The sequence below is a fragment of the Tachyglossus aculeatus genome, chromosome 3 (assembly GCF_015852505.1).
Source record: "Tachyglossus aculeatus isolate mTacAcu1 chromosome 3, mTacAcu1.pri, whole genome shotgun sequence".
In the NCBI taxonomy this organism is placed as follows: domain Eukaryota; kingdom Metazoa; phylum Chordata; class Mammalia; order Monotremata; family Tachyglossidae; genus Tachyglossus; species Tachyglossus aculeatus.
The window spans coordinates 94109674-94115003 of record NC_052068.1 but is presented as its reverse complement, the minus strand read 5'-3'; the positions used below and the strand labels follow the sequence as shown (position 1 = coordinate 94115003).

The window sequence follows — 5330 nt, the reverse complement described above, 5'->3', positions numbered from 1 at the left end:
GCACATATGAGCTGTGGGGCTGAAGATGGGGAGAATATCAAATGCCCGAAGGTCACAGATCCAAATGCATAGACAACACAGAAGCAATAGGGAATGAGGGAGATGAGGGCTTAATCGGGGAAGGACTTTTGGTGGTTGTGTGACCTTAATTAGATTTTGAAGGTGGAGAGAGATGTGGTCTGACATACATGGAGGAGAAGGGAGTTCCAGGCCAGAGGGGGGACGCTGGGAAGGGGTCGGTGATGAGATAGGTGAGACTGTGGTATAGTGAACAAGTTGGGGTTAGAAGAGTGAAGTTCACTGGCTGGGCTGTCATAGGAGATCAGTGAGGTGAGGTTGGAGTTGGCAAGGTGACTGAGTGCTCTAAAGCTGATGGTAAGGAGTTTCTGCTTGATGAGGAGGTGGATGGGTGCTAAGAGAACTTTCAAATAAGAAATAAAACTCAATGGACTCACATCCAATTAATATTCGTCATAGTATTAATCCTTGCTGGTGCACGGCTTATCAAGAGATAATTGACCTTGTCAGTGTTTGGAGCCCTCTGCATTAGTAAAGAATCCCTTTACCTACCATCATGCTTAATTATAACTCGATAAAGCTAAATGGAATGGGTGTTCTTTTTCCTGCTTCTCCTGATATTGCCAACTAGGAACAACAACAAAAAAGCAGATATTCTAGGTGTATAATCTCCTCAATTAATAAAGTGAAACTAACGGTATTGCTCCCTGGGGCATGACAAATGCGCCTGTCTGTGGAACCAGACGACTGATGTACATTACGTGCCCAGACAATTTTTTTTTTTTCGTTTAAGGAAAACATGACTTTAATGAGGTTGTCGAGAAAGACACACAGAGGGAAACTGGCACTGTCTGTGTAAAGGTGTCAGGCCTTAACAGGGTGTGGCTTTCAGAACCGTTCATGCCCATTGCGGGAAGTTATTTGGTTCTGTGAGCCTGAACTACTGCAAACAGCTGTTTAACCTACTGGTCTTGAATTATCACTTTACCAGATTTCCAGATCATACCAGGCATTACCCTCTGGCAGTAGGCTGGAGCTTGCGGCGCAGAGGTCAGCTTTTGTGGTCTCATGATTCAAGTATATATCTGAGAGCTAGGATTAACTCTTACTTGGCTTTTTTGTCTTTGAGTGAGTTGCCTCACCTGACGAGAGCTCAAATTAGCCCAAAGGCAAAAATTATGTTAGGTTACTCTAGAAATGTCAGTGGGTTGGGGGAGTGAAACACGCTTTTTGGAAATAGAATTTCACTGAAGAAGGTGTGGGAAGATAGTGAGGTGATCTTAGGTAGAGAGGCCTAACAATTGTAAACAGGCTAGAGCTACTTTCTGAGACTGAACCAAACATTCAGAGCTAGGCTTCCAGTGGATAATTGAAATATATTAAGGTATGCTGATGATTTAGCTGCTGCTGCTGCTAATGGTAAAGATGATGGTGATGCGGATAGGATAGTGGAAGAATGTAATTTTTTGAAGGGCTATTGTCAGTGGAGTCCTGGGTCTTCTCATAAAAAAAATGGTATTTGTTAAGCGTTTACTATGTGCCAAGCACTGTTCTAAGCGCTGGGGTAGCTACAAGGTAATCAGGTTGTCCCACGTGGGGCTCACAGTCTTCATCCCCATTTTACAGACCAGGTAACTGAGGCAAAAAGAAGTTAAGTGACTTGCCTAAAGTCACACCGCTGACAAGTCACGGAGCTGAGTTTAGAACCCACAACTTATGACTCCCATGCCCGTGCCCTTGCTGCTAAGCCACAGTGGTCCTCTAAAACCACCAAGGACAGATATTGGCAGGTGCAACTTCTCAGGTAATTAAAACAAAATATAATATGTGATTTGAAAGAAGAGAGTGGACAACTAAAAGTTGTCTGGAGTGGTTAGGGATAATCCTATATGGAGCCCAACAGAAACAAGAGGTTTTCTCTAGAAGTCTATAACAGGGCAGTAAATGAAGCAGTGCAATAATTGGTACAATGAATAAGAGGGTTTCCGTAAACAGCCTTGTACAATCTGCATGAGATTACAGGGCCACAGCCCAATCCTGTCTTTTGTCCACAAACTTCTGCATGGTCTATTTGAAAGATCACAGACCTGGGAGTCTGTAATTCTGTTTTGTTTTGAATTTTTTTTCATGGTATTTGTTAAGTGCTTGCTCTGCACCAGGAACTGTTCTAAGCACTGGTGTAGATACAAGCAAAACAGGGTGGACACAATTGATGTCCCACATGGAGCTCACAGTCTTAATCCCCATTTTATAGATGAGGTCACAGAAGTAAAGAGAATTTAAGTGACTTGCTCAAGGTCATACAGCTGATAAGTGGTGGATACGGGATTAGAGCCCAGGTTCTTTGGACTCCCAGGACAGTTCTCTATCCACAAGGCCACATTTGTCTTAGATCTGCCGCTGATCTCCTAGTGTCCTTTGAGCAAGTAACTCAACCACTCTGCATCTCTGTTTCCTCAACTGTAAAATGTAGAAGCCAATACCTGCCTTTCTGCATCTCAAAGGAGACTCAGAGGGCAAGATGAAAAATAGTAAGCAACTTTGCCGAAAGAAAAAAAGTGCTCTACAAGTTCAAAGCTATATTAACATGTCTACCAACTCTGTTATATTATACTCTCTTAGCACTTAGTAGTATTAAACTTGCTGTGGGTGGGGAATATATTTATTTATTGTTATATTGTACTCTCCCAAGGGCTTAGTAGAGTTCTTTGCATGCAGTAAGCACTCAATAAATATGATTGAATGAATGAATAAATGAACAATCTGCCTTCAATTAATGACTGATTGATTAATTGATTATGAAAGCTGTTTTCAATGAAGCCCCAGTGATGTGCATATTGGCATGAGTGTCTAGGGCTCATGGTGGCATTTTGTACTAGGACCACTGATTATATCTTTACAATGACCAGCTGGGCCTCCATGCTTGTGATTAGTCTTCAAGGAACAGAATAAGAGGATAGGGATGACCATTCAGCACCAGAACTGAAAACAGTTCAGGTATGGGACAAAAAGCCATGTCTTTAGGATTAAGTTAGCCCAATGAGCCCAGCTAAGCACTGTACTAAGCACCGGGACTGACACAAGATAATAGGATTGGACAAATTCATTGTCCTACAGCCTAACGGGTAGGGGAGCAGGTACTCAATCCCCATTTTTAAGATGAGGAAATTGAGGTCCAGATAAATTAAGTGACTTGCTCAAGGTCACACAGATTGGCAAGTTGTAGAGCCAGGATTAGGACCCAGGTTTTCTGATTCCCAGGCCTTTGCTCTTTCTAAGGTCATACTGTGGCTTCATCATCATCATCATGATTTTGACACCTGTCTACATGTTTTGTTCTGTTGTCTGTCTCCCCCTTCTAGACTGTAAGCCCATTGTTGGATAGGGACTGTCTCTATGTGTTGCCGACTTGTACTTCCCAAGCACTTAGTACAGTGCTCTGCACACAGTAAGCTCTCCATAAATACAATTGAATGAATGAATGAATGAATCAATCAATCAATCGTATTTATTAAGTGCTTACTGTGTGCAGAGCACTGTACTAAGTGCTTGGGAAGTACAAGTTGGCAACATATAGAGATGGTCCCTACCCAACAGTGGGCTCACAGTCTATAAGGGAGAGACAGAGAACAAAACAGAACATATTAACAAAATAAAATAAATAGAATAGATAGGTACAAGTAAAATAAATAAATAGAGTAATAAATAAATAGAGTAATAAATCATCATCATCATCAGCAGCAGCATCATTAGAGAAGGAGCGTGTCTTAGTGGTAAGAGTCCAGGCTTGGGAGTCAGAGGTCGTGGGTACTAATTCTAGCCTACCACTTGTCTGCTGTGTGACCTTGGACAAGGTCAGTTGATTACAAACGGGCAAGACCAGCAGGCTGCCACTCCCACCTTCTCTTCAGACATGGACATTTTTCTGCAGCACACGGTTCAGCCCCTCTTGGGCGACATACTGCTTGGGCCTGGACTGGGCACCTCGCCAGCTAGCCTGGGTGGCCCAGGGACCGATGGAACAGAAACAGAAACTTCTGCCGATTCAAGTTTCCTGACTCTGGAAGCTTTCCAGTTCTGTCCCCCCCACCCCCCACCCTGCCTTATCTCCTTCCCTTCCCCACAGCACCTGTATATATGTATATATATTTGTACATATTTATTACTCTAATTATTTATTTATTTTACTTGTACATATCTATTCTATTTATTTTATTTTGTTAATATGTTTGGTTTTGTTCTCTGTCTCCCCCTTCTAGACTGTGAGCCCACTGTGGTAGGGACCATCTCTATATGTTGCAAACTTGTACTTCCCAAGTGCTTAGTACAGTGCTCTGCACACAGTAAGTGCTCAATAAATATGATTGATTGATTGATTGTCTGGGTGGTAGTGGGAGTCCAACATCCGAGCCTCAGCTTTCCCCGGCAGCCACACAACTGAGTCCCTGCTACCAGAGACCACCATTCAGAAACCAACCCACCATTCCCACTCTGTATCCCACCAGGGCGGATCTGCAGGAGAATGGACAGCAGCATTGCCAGCTCTCCCAACAATACCAACAGTGGCCTGAGCCTCTCCTGCTGGAGAAATTCCCGCCCCAGGATCTGTAGCCGGTTCACATCAGCCTCAGTCTCATCAAGCCCGCCACCCTCAGCAGCCACTGCCACAGCCATTCCAGCCCCAGAGGCCACAATCCCCGCACCTACAGACCCAACCCTTGCATTCATTCTTTACCCAGTACCAGGCAACTTCCCCAGTCTGTCAGAATGCTGATTCTCCAGATGGGAAAAATCTGCAACTTCATTTTCTGGACAATTTATTTGACAATGAAGAGCTTCCTTTTTCAGAAATGAACCATGAGGTCCTGACTCTAGGCTTTGAGGTTGGAAATCACAATGAAGCTAATTCAGAGGTCAGTATATCATTTTAGGGCTGTAGTTTTTTTGTGTGGTTGGTTTTTGGTGAGGTGGTGGGGACTCTAAGCTGTGAAGAAGCCCATTTCAAGGGGCTGAAAGCCCCCCAAAGCCATTTGGGCTGGACGTCTTGTCTCAGTCATCACGTGACTCTGACTGGAACTGACAGTTTCTGATCGGACCGACATCCACCCTCTAGACTGTAAGCTCGTTGTGGGCAGGGAATGTCTCTGTTTATTGTTGTATTGTATGTTCCCAAGCACTTAGTACAGTCCTCTGCACAAAGTAAGTGCTTAATAAATACTATTAATCAATCAATCTATCAAAAAAAGTATTTGGGCATCTAGTGTATCTTACATGATGTGACTGGTGGTCTCCTGATGAACAAATGTCTGGTT

At 43.5% G+C, this 5330-nt stretch overlaps 1 pseudogene; it reads left to right on the top strand.

Annotated features, from left to right (window-relative positions):
- Positions 1-1734: 1734 nt before the first annotated feature.
- LOC119925314 lies at positions 1735-4949 on the top strand (annotated as a pseudogene).
- Positions 4950-5330: the final 381 nt, after the last annotated feature.